This window comes from Ictidomys tridecemlineatus, chromosome 11 (genome assembly GCF_052094955.1).
Source record: "Ictidomys tridecemlineatus isolate mIctTri1 chromosome 11, mIctTri1.hap1, whole genome shotgun sequence".
Classification (NCBI taxonomy): domain Eukaryota; kingdom Metazoa; phylum Chordata; class Mammalia; order Rodentia; family Sciuridae; genus Ictidomys; species Ictidomys tridecemlineatus.
The window spans coordinates 78,739,157-78,755,334 of NC_135487.1; the positions used below are offsets into that span (position 1 = coordinate 78,739,157).

The window sequence follows — 16,178 nt, forward strand, 5'->3', positions numbered from 1 at the left end:
CCTCCCTTAGGATGAGTAAGCCCCTTGTTTCAAGGTGCTCTTTCTAAGCTGCAAATCTGATTTCCCCAGCCTGCTTCTAGGCTTAGAGCCTTTACTACTTCCTACTGCCTTCAGGATAGTGTCCTAAACATCCTCCTTGCTCTGGGCCTGGCCCGGGTCTCTTCAGGACTCTACAGTTAACCTTCAGCTTCTGGCATTTTTCTCATTTGTGTTTTCTCTCTTCCCCTCCTGGCTGTTCCACAAACTATCTGTGTTAATTGGATTGCTTTTCATGGGTTCTCCTGGCCTGTCAGTGGTCTCTCAAGTCCCAACTCTTGGTAGGAGGATTTCAAAAGGACCACTCCCTGGATTTCTTAGTATCCAGGTGCCTCTCCTCTGAGGGCCTCTCTCAGAATTGCTCCTGTGAAGCTGTCACTGGTTTAGTTTGCAAACTCTTCTTCCTTTTCTTAGAAGCTCTTTGAAGACAGGAACTGCCTTTATATTTGTGAGTGCTCAGGGAATGCTCAGCTTTTATGCTGAATGAACAGGATGGATGTGGGAAAGATTCCAAAGTGGGTACCCTTTGTCAGGGATGTCTTCTGATATAGAGGGGAGGGGAGGGCCAGCAGGAGGTCCTTCATATCCCTCTTTGGGGAAAATTCTTGCATTGTCAAAATTCAGATCTTTCAAGGTAGGCACTTTTAGAAGGAAATATTCAATTGGAGGGAGAGAGTGCCAAGAGGTGGCAGGCCTGCAAGAGAAAATTCCTGATCATCTTGGATCTCCGACAGTTCCCGGTAAAGGATCACAAGATGACTGTCCTTTTGATTCTTTTTCAGTGAATTTTCATAAAATTAACAAATAATTCTCTGAGAGTGAGGGTGTCACTGACACTGGACTTCAATATACATGGTGAACATGATATATGTGGTCTGTCTTCCTCAAGCTAAAATGGATCAGGGGACACAAACATCAGACAAATTTTCAAGCAAGTGACTATTAGATTCTAGTAATAAAGGCTATGTAAGAAATTCTATTCTATGTAAAATTCTATTCTGTGTAATAAAAGCTATGAAGAAATCTTCAGAGGTTGAAAATTTTAGCTTTTGCAGAAACATTAGCCACATTTCTTTATTCCAGTAAAACATTTTATTCAATTCATCTTGATCTGAGGAGGCGGTTGGTCAAGGCCTACACAGGAAATGCCAAGGAGGTTAGGGACAGTGGGTGGGCCAAAGGAATTTAGGAGTAGGATGAACAGAAGCCCTGCAAGAAAGAATAACAAAAACAAGGCCATTATCCTTGGCCTGTGGTGAGTAAGGAGAAAAGTAGCTTGAAATATGACTGGAATGGGAGGCATGGCCTGGAAGACACCCCTTTCGAACCATTTGCTGACTGAACAAGTCCTCATCTTTTGAGCTTTTGCAACAGAGTCCTACAGATTTAATCCACACAAGAATGGGAAGTCTGAAGGTTTTAGACAGCTAAGTTACAAGTTTTCATGATCATTCTGGCTACTGTGTGCACATGATAAGCTCTACAGTTAGGATATTACCATATTCCCAAGCCCCATGAGTTAAAAGGATGGTCCCCAGGTGGCACTCTTGGGACGTGGCACACATTTGAGAGAAGTGGAGCCCAGTGGGATGTCCTTAGGGTGTGCCCTTGAAGAAGCTTCTGGAACCTCAGGCTTTTCCTCCTTCTCTTTTGCTTTCTGGCCAAGAGGTGAGTAGTTGTGCTTCCATTGCCATCCAACATGCCCACCAGAGGGCCACGGTAGTGGATCCACATGATCTTAGACCAAGAGTGCTTAAAGTGCCATACAAATAAACCCTTCTCTTCATAAGTTGATTATCTCAGGTGTTTTATTATATTGATAGAAAGCTGACTAACACAGTAAGACTTTCTGTCCTGGATTCCTCAGTGATTTTTTTCATATGGTTCTTGCTCTAGAGACTACTATGTGGCTGAGTGCCAAGTATCAGAGCCCGATTACAGGAAGTGAAGACATCTTACAACTGGGTTTCCTGGTACCAAAGTTTTCGACTCTTTTCTCTCTTCAGCCCTGCTATTATTTATGAGAGAGGACGTCATAAGAAAAAGGGCATGCCATTGAGTCAAGTTGGTCACATGAGAACAGCCATTTGGAAATTCTAAAATTGATGGCATATAAAAATAATCTACAAATCTTACATTTGACAATGAAACGCTAATAGTCCTCTTACATGTAAGTGGCTACATTTTTTATGCTGAAACTTTGCAGATAGCCTGGGAAGGAATATCACTGAATGATGTCTGAAAACCCACAGACATTTTGAATGGCAGAGTGCTTATTCAGCTTTGTGTTCCTGGCACCTATATATCCCCAGAACTTATTAGATCCTCAATAAATAGAAGGACCTTTCATAGTTGATAAAGTGTTCTGGCTTTACTGGCAAATGAAAATGTAAGTCCTGGATTCAGTGCTTATCTATAGCTTCTTTGCAAGTTAATTTACCATCCAGACCTCAAACTCTTTATCAGTAAGATAAGGGTAAATGCCTAAATTCTTAGGTCAGTACCTGATTTAGTAAGAATGCAATATATGTTAGCTCTTGTTATTGTTTCTTTTAATTTTCTTCAAAGTCCTTGCTTCTAGTTTTTTGAAATATGCAGCATATGATTGTTATCTGTAATCACCCTACTTTTAATATCATACCAGAGCTTTTTATTCCTTTTTTCTATCACTTCGTACTTATTAATCAGCCTTTCCCTATTTCTTCCTCATTTCCTTCCTTCTCTCCCATTCTACTCTCAACTTCAATGAGATCAACATAAAGTATATTTTTATGTTCCACATGTGAGTGAGATCATGTTATTTTTCTTCCTGTGCCTGACTTATTTTACTTAACATAATGACCTCTAGTTTCATCCTCATTGATGCAAATGCAAGGATTTCATTATTTATATGGCTGAATAATATTTCATTGTGCATATACATATCACCTTTTTTTTTTATTCATTCATCAGTTGTTAGACACTTTGGTTGTTTCCATTTCTTAGCTATTTTGAATAGTGCTGAAATAAACATAGGAGTGCAGATGTCTTTTCAGCATATTAATTTCCATTCTTTTGGATATATACCCAGTAGTTGGATTGTTTTTTGAAGAATGTCCATACTATTTTTCCATAATGGCTTTATTAATTCACATTCCTCCCAACACTGTGCAAGAGTTCCTTTATCTCCACATCCTCACCAGCACTTGTTATCTCTTGTCATTTTAATAACAGTCATTTTTATTGGGTTGAGGTGAGATCTCATAGTGGTTTTGATTTGCATTTCCCTGATAGTGAGTGTGATGTTGAGTATTTTATCATAAGCCTTTTGGTCATTTGTATTTTTTTTCTTTTGAGAAAACTCTATAGAGGTATATTGCCTATTTTGTAACTGGGTTGTTTGTTATAATTGAGTTTTTCCTTATATATTCTGGATTTCAACCCTTTGCCAGTTGTACAGTTTGCAAATATTTTCTCCCATTCTGTAAGTTGCCCCTTCACTCTGATGATTGTTTCCTTTGCTGTGCAAGAGGTTTTTTGGTTTGATGTTTATTGAATGAGCATATAAATTTGTGATGAAACTGGGGATGAAAAAAGATAGCAAAATTTGTTACATTTCTGGGCTCTCATATGTAATAGGCTTTCCAATGTCTGCAGTTGTTCTGTTTCTGGGATATGATTTTATGTGTTTTCAATATTAATTAGCATAGTAATGAGAGTTCTTGTGTGAGCATCACAAACGAACACCCAAGTATATGCCTACCGCCCATCAAAGTCTGACTGAAGAGCCAGGCTTCTGTTTCTTTGATTCAGCTATAGGATATTGCTGTAGCCATGCTTTGGAATAATGGTGTGATACAGTTGAACTTGGACATTGTGGTCTTGTCAAGTAGGAAATACATTTGGTTAGCATAGAGAAAGTGGGAGATAATTATTATAGGTCTGAGTGCACATCTGGTTGAAATGGATTTTGGAAGTATTTCAAAGTCAAATACAAGTAGTTTTACAATAATCTGTTGTTACTTTCTACTTTGGTGTAGATAAATCAGATGATGCAGTGGAGCAAGTTAATCTGGAGTTCCTGAAGGAAAGTCTAGCCATTATTATTTGTGATTATTACAAAATTCTGCAATCTGAATAATTTCTAAAGATGGATTTGGGTTAGAGCTCTAGTCTGCATTATTATTAATGTTTTGTGTCTGCTTGTCCATATGTTTGTAAAACCATATACTTTTTGAATTTTACAAACCAGGGAAAATGAAATAAAATCACCCATAACCCCATCATCTTAGTGCAACTCTGGTGAATAATATCTTTTTAATATGTTTCTTTTTAAGTTTTTTTCTATCTACCCTTTTATTTACTTATAGTCATGGTAAAAATTAAAATTTATGTCCTTCTATTTTTTTCACTTAAAATTTACTGTAACCCATTTTATCACATTATCTCATAGTTGTGAGCATCATTTTATGATTCCTATAAAATTAGGACTTATATCGCCTACAAATGTACATTATGAAAAATAATTTTATACAAAGCTTTAGTTTTAAGCCAGTATATAAGTAAAAGAATTACTTTAAGGTGAATTATTTTGGATATTTCTTTAAAACAATAAAAAACATATAAAATACTACCTTTACCTCCACCAGTATTTTTCTATAACTCTTGATCAATTTTTCAATTTCTTCTTCAGAGATATTCACAACATTATACCACTAATTTATGGAATTACAGAAATATTTTAAGTTGCACTCATAGTAAAAACCTTAAAAACACACACATCGACGTGATTCTGCAATCTGCATTTGGGGTAAAATTGGGAGTTCATAACCCACTTCAATCTAATGTATGAAATATGATATGTCAAGAGCTTTGTAATGTTGTGAACAACCAATAAAAAAACACATACACACACACATGTGTTTTCTATGTTTCCATCAAGCAAAATTGATGATTTCAGGTATGATTGCATCTACCATAGCAACCTTTCTCCCTCTTCTCTCTTCCTCTCTGGTGAAGGTGAGTTAAAAACATACACCTGAAGTATTATGTAACTACGCCATTTAAAGTACTGCTCTCCTGTTCACCATTTATCCCCATCAGAACACCAATTATAACCATCTTGAAACATTTTTCAGCATGTTGGTCTGCTATTTAAAGCCCTAAAATTCATTCCATAGATATTTAAAAGTCTAACAACTAGTTGAATAATCAATATGCTTTTCATATAAATTTATACATGCAGCTCATGACTTTTGTAAAGAATATCAATGATAACCATTCCAACATATCATTCATGAACTGTTATGTTTGCCAGGGTCTCTTTTAATTACTTTATGTGTTGTATTTGACATTATTATCACAATGGCCTAAAGAGGTAGATGTGATTATAAGAGGTTAGTTTTTTGTTCAATAATTAATAGAAATGTTTTATAATCCAAGTCTGTATGGCTTCAAAGAATAATATATTCACCATTGTTATGAATATCAATGTATAGTTAAATAATATGCTGATATTATTATATTATATATAATAGATATATCTATTTCTTAACTCCTTTTTATTTTGACTGTATGCTATTAGATATGAGGAATTTTACTTCTAGGGTGACCAATTTGTCTAGAATTTTCCTGGAATTTTTCCTGCATTTCAGGAAACTCAACAATGTTAAGCAAACTGCCTCTTGGTGAGTTTGCTTCACATTCTACATTATTTTAATAATTCTTCTAATCTTTAAGTTGTAGTTTCCATTACCTATAGTTCTACTAAAGTTTAAAATATACTCAAATATCTATTTTAAATAGTCCTGTATATCTATTACATTAAAATATGCCTAAATACCTATATAATAATCTATTTCAAATGTCAGATAATATTTCTTATTTTCCATTATACTAAATGTGGGAATTAGTCCTCAGTATTGTCCTTCAACATTTTTCTTCTTTCTATTTCCAGACTGCTGTCAGGTATGTGTGTTGTATACTTTCTATTCCATAATTCAGTCTTTCAGTAATTCTGAAATCCAGTCTTCTATAACTTGTCTAGTTACTACTTTTAAAAATGGATAACTTGGAAATAGCATTGTTTGGTAAGCCTGTCTGTTTATAGGAGTTTGTTCTTTAAAGAACTTTGTTTCTTGAAGTATCAGAGTTAGGTAAAATGTCATTTTCTCTGTCAGTTAATTTTTTTAAATATTTATTTTTTAGTTGTAGTTGGACACAATACCTTTATTTTATTCACTTATTTTTATGTAGTGTGGGGATCGAACCCAGGGCCTCACACATGGGAGGTGAGTGCTCTGCCACTGAGCCCCAGCCCTAGCCCCTCTGTCAATTAATTTTTTAATTCAATATTACATTTATATTTGATTTACATTTATAAAATTATTTTATGTGCAAATTTTTGTTTTCCCTGGAATTTCTTCTTGTCTTTTTCGGTTGGCAAAAGAAGCATGTACCTTCTTAAGTTATCACTTATCTCTTGCAGCCTTTTAAAGAAACTGCCAGCTGAATGGAATGCATGTAATGGTCACGTCACATGCTGCTGCCCTCCTGCTCTGATTGGATCCTACACTCCAGGTGAGCTGCTGCATATTTTTCTTCCTGTAATTATGTTCTGAAGATCTTCTGTGTTTGTTCCCACTGTTTGTATGTTTTTGACTTTGCATTTTGTCTCTATGTTTTCATTTTTCTTGAGTCCATCCTCAGATAATATTTTTAGAACATTTACATGGAGATAAGCATTTCTTATTTTTTGACTGCCTTAAAAATTTTATTTTTAAATAAAATTAAAAGTGCCCTCCTGCACTTTTAATTGACAGTTGGAAGGAGAATGAAATCTAAATTCAGAAGCATTTTCTTCCCAAACCGTGAAGACATTACTTCATCATTGCTGATGTTTGAGGACAATATAATCATTCCTTTTTGGATACCCCTGTTTCTGCTGCCTTCCCTTTCCCCACCCTAATATTATTTCCATCTAATACAATTTTCCTGTTTGCTCTCTAAATATGTTTGCATCTTGTATATTTTTAAATGTCATTTCATGTAAAGATCTTAAGGGGGATAAATAAACACACACATGGAGTTCCTGCATGCTTATGATTATTGTTGTCAATTACCATAGCATGTTCAGTGAAGTTTACTTTGAGTGAGTGGCTAATTCCAGAAGATTATATCCTACTCTTAGTTTCAGGTACTACTCTAAGTTAAATCTGTACCCTCCTCTTCCTTTCTTTCATCTCTTTGACCTTGTGGGTTTATTATACACTCATATTTCAGTAGGTAGTCAATGTCTATTATACTACAACTGGCAAACTGTTCCATTTTCCTTCTCTTTATGCCCCATAGTTTTTCAAATCATTTGGAAGGATGCTGATCATTCAACTTCTCACCATTTCGTGAGTGATATAAACTAAGTAGAAAGAGATGTCTTTCAAATGGAGCAGTGGGATTTATTTATTTATTTGTTTTGTGTGCGAGTGTTTTATTAAGATTTCTTCTACACCCTTCCCCAGACACTCACAATTTTTCTCCAGTAATGACATGGATATAAAGAATATCTCGTAGTTGTAGCCATTTTAAGAGAATACTTAACATTGTAAGATTGAAACGGCCTGAAGCAATGCCTTTATTTCCTTGTCAAATCTCACAAACAGAAAAGGTATTAAAGAAATGGTGTTGGGAACTTTGAGAAAAGAAAGTCTGCTATTTTAAGTTTCTTACTTCAATTTTCCCAGCACTGTTTGGGTGGGCTTGGGACTGCCATAGGGCTTGCTCTTTGAATTATTAGGCAAATGATTGTCCCATTCTAAAGATGTATTACAGGTAAGTTGATGCTTCTGAGATATAGTATAGGGCTTTCTCAGAGCAAAAGAATCAGACATTCTGATGAACTGGGTGGAACTGAGTTGGCATCTTCTAATAATAAATCCATAAATTTCTCTTAGATAGTGGATAGGAAATATGTTAGTAGCTCTTATAAGATCTTGAGAGCATCTGATACATTAAATGATGATGATGATAATTATGATAGTAATAAAAATAATGACTAACTCTACTAAAGACTTCTGCATAATTCTTGCAATAATATTACAGTAAGTGGCTATTGTGATCTCTACATATAGAAAAAATGTGGTTTGGAGAAGTTGAGATATTTGCTCAAGGTTAGTGTTAAGTCGTATATGATTCAAATTGAAGTCATTGGACCACAGAAGTTGAGTTCATAAGAACTACTGTTGTCACTTGTAAAGACTAACTACTATTTGCTCAATTAGTTCACATAAGAACTAAATCTATAATAATAATAATAATAATAATAATAATAATAAGAAGAAGAAGAAGAAGAAGAAGAAGAAGAAATAATTTGGGGGGAAATTTTAAAATAAAAAATACATGTCAGAAATCAGAAGTCCAAGTAACAGATTAAGGAAACCATTTTGACCAGAAAGAAGAGAGAATTAAAAAAAAAAAAAAAAAAAGAGGGGAGGTGAGAGGAGCAGAAGGAAAGACAGGAGAGGAAATAAGAGAAGAGGACAGGAAAAAAAAATCTTCCCTTGGGGTTATTTTCATGTAAAATCTAACAAGAGCTGTGATCCCTTCAACCTTAGAAATCCTAACAAACAATGATGGCTTTAAGCACTATTATTATCATTTTTAAATTTGTGGATGCTTGCTAACACTAAATCATACCAAATGCATTTTAATTTAGTTAAGACTCATGCTCAACTTGATTTTTATAGTACAATATAAGAATGGAGTTGAGAAGTAGTTGAACAATGAGATCAGTAGTTTATATGTTACATTTCTTACAACTATAATTAGGTTTTTATTTTGTTTAGGGACTTTCTAAAGTTGAAATTTGGAATGAAGACATGTTTTTCAGATTTGAATACTTTTAAACACTCTTAAATAATGTAGGATTAAGCTCATAGGATGTAGGGATATAAAAAAGGAACTTTAATGAAGGATTGAATCCATAGGTACAGTTGACAGCCTGCTATCGCTGCAAGAACACTAGATTTAGAAGCAGGGAACAAAGAATCCAATTACAGTTGCACCATTTCCTAGCAGGAGTTTGGGGGACATAATTTAACCTTTTTGGATGTCAGGTCCTCTCCTTAAAATGAAAGGTAAACACTCAGACTATTAGAATCGGGGTTACATTTGTAATATGAAACTTTTTAACAACAACAAAATATTGATTGCTTATTAAGCACCAGGCATTGCTCTCATGATGAGATGCATCAGTAGATGAGAACATGAAGAATCTGTCCTTTTGGACCTTTGGAGACATATATCAATATTTTATCTATACTCAGGCAGCCTATGAAGAAAAATTAAGTAGGTGAAGAGGACAGAGAGTTCAAGGAGCCTTTGTTTTAGAGGTATGGTCAAGGGAATCCTCTTTAAATTGGTGATACTCTAGCAGAGACACTTAGTCAAACCATGTGTGCCCAACATTTCTTGGAAGCCAAGAAAGGCCATAACAGGTGGAACATAGTGAGAGCACCTAGCAGCAATACAACACTGACATGACACAGCACAGATGTTTCTGGAACTTCCTGCCATTGTTCTGATTCCTCTGATTGCCTCTGTTGTGTTTAAAAATAAGATAGCATAATATCCCATTTGGTGTTCATATTCTCCTTAAGAAATATGTTAGAGGGATCCAACATAGCAGCCAGCAAGGAAGCAGCGATTCCAATGTCTCCACTTTAACGGGATCATAAAGACCCATTGGAACAGCTACAGCCTACCTATGGAGGAACTCCTAGCAAAATTCCCTTAAGAGGAGAGCTGCTGTGAACTGGTAGGTTTATTGGAAGTGACAGTTTGTCAAGAGAAGTGGATCTTGGCCGGCCACGCGGGCACAGAGGTCTAGTCCCGCAGCCATCAGCTGCTCCTGCAAGCGGCTCTCCCGGGAGGCCCAGCTCTCGATCGGCAAGCGGCTGCCCCACCCGCCTGGCTCTTAACCACGCGGCCACAGCTACCCGGCTCTTCAGGCGGCCCCATGGCAGGTGCAGAAGTCTAGTCCCGCAGCCAGCAGCCGCTTCTGTAAGCGGCCGGCACCCGGAGCGGCGCTGCCCTGCCCGAACCGGCAGACGGCCTCTGCCATCCAGACTCTCATGGGAGGCCCGGCTCTCGCTCTGCGAGCGGCCGCCTCACCCACCCGGCTCTTAACCACGCAGCGCAGAGGTCCAATCCCGCGGCCACCAGCAGCTTCTGCAAGCGGCGGCCGCCCGGGGCAGAGTGGCTGCCTGAATCTGCAGACGCCCCTGCCATCCCGGCTCTCCTGGGAGGCCCGGCTCTCTCACCGCCCACCCGGATCTTAGCCACGCAGCCGCAGCTGCCCCGCTCTTCAGGCGGCCCCCGGCAGCCCGACTCAGCTAGAAGGGTCCCCGCATAGCCCAGCACTTGGCCCAGCACATGGCCATGCCCTCCGGGCTCTGCTAACAGCCCCGCCCACCTGGCGAATGGCTCCCCCCCTGAGACCATGTGAAGGGAATATAACCAAGCCTTTACGAATTAGCAAACTGGGAACTAAAACCAAAGATCGTGTCAGACTAGAGACAAACCAGTTCCACCCCTCCCTTCGGACACTCCGGCAAGGAGCCAGGGGCCCGCCATAGCAGAGAGGGGAAGTCACCAAAGCTCGGCCAAAGAGATTACTTCCCAGCGGAATCTACTTTAGCAGGTGTGTGACTCCCACCCACATCAGATACAAACAACTGGGAAACTTCAAAATCTCTCCGTGGGTATGACCGTAAGGGCCAAAGGACTCTCGACCCCCAACTCCCCCTACTGCCAGAGACAGGCAGACCTGTGACTCACCAGCGGAACAGGCCTAGAGGCCTGCCAGCATGGTAGACACGCCACACCAATTGGAGTAGGGGCAGAGCAGTGCAGCTGCCCACATCCGGATCAGGCCCAACGACCCAAGGGCGTGGTAGTCACGTTACCACAATTAGAGTGGGAGCAGAGCAGAGCCATCACCCGCGCCCGCAGGGTGGGCAGACCTGCGACTGACTGGCAGAGCAGGCCTAGCGGCCCGCCAGTGCGATAAACATATTACCCCAATTAGAGGAGGAGCACAGCCACTACCCACCCTGCAAGGGAGATTTTTCAACTATACAAGAGCAATATAAATAATTAGGGTGAAAATTTCAAAAACACAACAGTTTCAGCAAGCAGAAAGAAACACGAGCAGTATGAAAAGACAAGGAAAGAAAGGACCACAAGCAATGCAGGTCAACTCAACTTTAGAAGAGGTAATAGCTGCAACAGATGGAATGTCAGATAAAGAGTTCAGGATATACATGCTTCAGATGATCTGGAGTCTCAAGGAAGACATGAAACAGCAAAATCAGACAATGAAAGATCACATTGACAAGGAATTACATAAACAAATACAGGAAGCAAAAGATCAATTACATAGGGAGATAGAGGTAATAAAAAACAAACAAATAGAAATCCTAGAAATACAGGAAGCAATAAACCAACTTAAAAACTCAATTGAGAATACTACCAGCAGAGTAGATCACTTAGAAGATAGAACATCAGACAATGAAGACAAAGTATTTCAACTTGAAAAGAACATAGACAGCTCAGCAAGACTGCTAAGAAACCATGAGCAGAATATCCAAGAATTATGGGATAACATAAAAAGACCAAACTTAAGAATCATTGGGATACAGGAAGGCATAGAGCTCCAAACCAAAGGAATAAACAATCTATTCAATGAAATAATACAAGAAAACTTCCCAGACTTGAAGAATGAGACAGAATCCCAAATCCTAGAAGCCTACAGGACACCGAATGTGCAAAATCACAAGAGATCCACACCTAGACACATTATAATGAAGATGCCCAACATACAGAATAAGGAGAGAATTTTAAAAGCTACAAGAGAAAGGAAGCAGATTACATTTAGGGGTAAACCAATCAGGATAACAGCTGATCTTTCAACACAGACTCTGAAAGCTAGAAGATCCTGGAATAACATATTTCAAACACTGAAAGAAAATGGGTTCCAACCAAGGATCGTGTATCCGGTGAAATTAAGCTTCAGGATGGAAGATGAAATTAAAACCTTCCACGACAAACAAAAGTTAAAAGAATTTGCAGCTAGAAAACCATCTCTTCAAAAAATCCTTGGCAAAACATTACAGGAAGAGGAAATGGAAAACAACAATGAAAACCAACAGTGGGAGGTAGGACAGTAAAGGGGGGAAAGTAATCAAAGAGGAAAACAAATCAGGTTTAGTAACACTAATAAACAAATACGGCTGGAAGAACAAACCATATCTCAATAATAACCCTAAATGTCAATGGCTTAAACTCACCAATTAAGAGACACAGGCTTGTTGAATGGATCACAAAACAAGACCCAACAATATGCTGCCTACAGGAGACTCATTTGATAGGAAAAGATATACATAGACTGAAGGTGAAAGGTTGGGAAAAATCATATCACTCATATGGACTGCGGAAACAAGCAGGAGTGTCCATACTCATATCAAATAAAGTAGATTTCAAGCCAAAGTTAATTAAAAGGGATAAAGAGGGACACTACATACTGCTCAAGGGAACCATACACCAACAAGACATAACAATCATAAATATATATGCCCCAAACAACGGTGCAGCTATGTTCATCAAGCAAACCTTTCTCAAGTTCAAGAGTCTAATAGACCAACATACAATAATCATGGGAGACTTCAACACACCTCTCTCACCACTGGAGAGATCTTCCAAACAAAAGTTAAATAAGGAAACTATAGAACTCAATAACACAATTAATAACCTAGACTTAATTGACATATATAGAATATACCACCCAACATCAAGCAGTTACACTTTTTTCTCAGCAGCACATGGATCCTTCTCAAAAATAGATCATATATTATGTCACAGGGCAACTATTAGACAATATAAAGGAGTAGAGATAATACCGTGCATCTTATCTGATCAAAATGGAATGAAACTGAAAATCAACGATAAAAGAAGGAAGGAAAAATCATGCACCACTTGGAGAATGAACAATAGGTTACTGAATGATCAATGGGTTTTAGAAGACATCAAGGAGGAAATTAAAAACTTCTTAGAGTTAAATGAAAACTCAGACACAACATTTCGGAATCTATGGGACACATTAAAAGCAGTTCTAAGAGGAAAATTCATTGCTTGGAGTTCATTCCTTAAAAAAAGGAAAATCCAACAAATAAATGATCTCATACTTCATCTCAAAATCCTAGAAAAAGAAGAGCAAAACTACAGCAAAAGAAGTAGAAGGCAAGAAATAATTAAAATCAGAGCTGAAATGAATGAAATCAAAACAAAAGAAACAATTGAAAAAATTGATAAAACTAAAAGTTGGTTCTTTGAAAAAATAAATAAAATCGACAGACCCTTAGCCATGCTAATGAAGAGAAGAAGAGAGAGAACTCAAATTACTAGCATACGGGATGAAAGAGGCAATATCATAATAGACACTTCAGAAATACAGAAGACAATCAGAAATTATTTTGAATCCTTATATTCCAATAAAATAGAAGATAGTGAAGGTATTGATAAATTTTTTAAGTCATATGATCTGCCCAGATTGAGTCAGGAGGATATAGACAACCTAAACAGACCAATATCAATTGAGGAAATAGAAGAAACCATCAAAACACTACCAACCAAAAAAAGCCCAGGACTGGATGGGTACACAGCAGAGTTTTACAAAACCTTTAAAAAGGAACTAACACCAATACTTTTCAAGCTATTTCAGGAAATAGAAAAAGAGGGAGAACTTCCAAATTCATTCTACGAGGCCAACATCACCCTGATTCCGAAACCAGACAAAGACACTTCAAAGAAAGAAAACTACAGACCAATATCTCTAATGAACCTAGATGCAAAAATCCTCAATAAAATTCTGGTGAATCAGATTCAAAAACATATCAAAAAAAATTGTACACCATGATCAAGTAGGATTCATCCCTGGGATGCAAGGATGGTTCAATATATGGAAATCAATAAATGCTATTCACCACATCAATAGTCTTAAAAATAAGAACCATATGATCATCTCGATAGATGCAGAAAAAGCATTCGACAAAGTACAGCATCCCTTTATGTTCAAAATTCTAGAAAAATTAGGGATAACAGGATCATACCTCAACATAGTAAAAGCAATCTACGATAAGCCACAGGCTAGCATCATTCTGAATGGAGAAAAATTGAAGGCATTCCCTCTAAAATCTGGAACAAGACAGGGATGCCCTCTCTCTCCACTTCTGTTCAACATAGTCCTCGAAACACTCGCCAGAGCAATTAGACAGACGAAAGAAATTAAAGGCATAAAAATAGGAAAAGAAAAACTTAAATTATCACTATTTGCAGATGACATGATTCTATACCTAGCAGACCCAAAAGGGTCTACAAAGAAACTATTAGAGCTAATAAATGAATTCAGCAAAGTGGCAGGATATAAAATCAACACGCATAAATCAAAGGCATTCCTGTATATCAGCGACAAATCCTCTGAAATGGAAATGAGGACAACTACTCCATTCACAATATCCTCAAAAAAAATAAAATACTTGGGAATCAACCTAACAAAAGAGGTGAAAGACTTATACAATGAAAACTACAGAACCCTAAAGAGAGATATAGAAGAAGATCTTAGAAGATGGAAAAATATACCCTGTTCATGGATAGGCCGAACTAACATCATCAAAATGGCGATACTACCAAAAGTTCTCTATAAGTTCAATGCAATGCCAATCAAAATCCCAACAGCATTTCTTGTAGAAATAGATAAAGCAATCATGAAATTCATATGGAAAAATAAAAGACCCAGAATAGCAAAAACAATGCTAAGCAGGAAGTGTGAATCAGGCGGTATAGCGATACCAGACTTCAAACTATACTACAGAGCAATAGTAACAAAAACAGCATGGTACTGGTACCAAAACAGGCGGGTGGACCAATGGTACAGAATAGAGGACACAGAAACCAATCCACAAAACTACAACTATCTTATATTTGATAAAGGGGCTAAAAGCATGCAATGGAGGAAGGATACCATCTTCAACAAATGGTGCTGGGAAAACTGGAAATCCATTTGCATCAAAATGAAACTGAATCCCTTTCTCTCACCATGCACAAAAGTTAACTCAAAATGGATCAAGGAGCTTGATATCAAATCAGAGACACGGCATCTGATAGAATAAAAAGTTGGGTATGATCTACATACTGTGGGGTCGGGCTCCAAATTCCTCAATAGGACACCCATAGCGCAAGAGTTAACAACTAGAATTAACAAATTGGACTTACTCAAACTAAAAAGGGTTTTCTCAGCAAAAGAAACAATAAGAGAGGTTAACAGGGAGCCTACATCCTGGGAACAAATCTTTACTCCTCACATTTCAGATAGAGCCCTAATATCCATAGTATACAAAGAACTCAAAAAATTAGACAAAAAGACAACAAATAACCCAATCAACAAATGGGCCAAGGACCTGAACAGACACTTCTCAGAGGAGGACATACAATCAATCAATAAGTACATGAAAAAATGCTCAACATCGCTAGCAGTCAGAGAAATGAAAATCAAAACCACCCTAAGATACCATCTCACTCCAGTAAGATTGGCAGCCATTATGAAGTCAAACAACAACAAGTGCTGGTGAGGATGTGGGGAAAAGGGTACACTGGTTCATTGTTGGTGGGACTGCAAATTGGTGCAGCCAATTTGGAAAGCAGTATGGAGATTTCTTGGAAAGCTGGGAATGGAACCACCATTTGACCCAGCTATTCCCCTTCTCGGTCTATTCCCTAAAGACCTAATAAGAGCATGCTACAGGGACACTGCTACATCGATGTTCATAGAAGCACAATTCACCATAGCAAGATTGTGGAACCAACCTAGATGCCCTTCAATAGATGAATGGATAAAAAAATGTGGCATTTATACACAATGGAGTATTACTCTGCATTAAGAAATGACAAAATCATAAAATTTGGAGGGAAATGGATGGCATTAGAGCAGATTATGCTAAGTGAAGCTAGCCAATCCTTAAAAAACAAATGCCAAATGACTTCTTTGATATAAGGGGAGTAACTAAGGACAGAGTAGGGACGAAGAGCAGGAGAAGAATATTAACATTAAATAG

General features: G+C 37.6%; 1 long non-coding RNA gene across 1 annotated transcript in view; it reads left to right on the forward strand.

Annotated features, from left to right (window-relative positions):
- The first annotated feature begins 460 nt into the window (after positions 1-460).
- LOC144368151 (uncharacterized) overlaps positions 461-16,178 on the forward strand; it is a 29,579-nt gene continuing 13,861 nt past the window's right edge. Inside the window, exons 1-2 of the long non-coding RNA XR_013427932.1 lie at positions 461-2,206; positions 6,503-6,594. This is a non-coding gene — a long non-coding RNA (uncharacterized LOC144368151). The remainder of the gene's footprint in view (positions 2,207-6,502; positions 6,595-16,178) is intronic.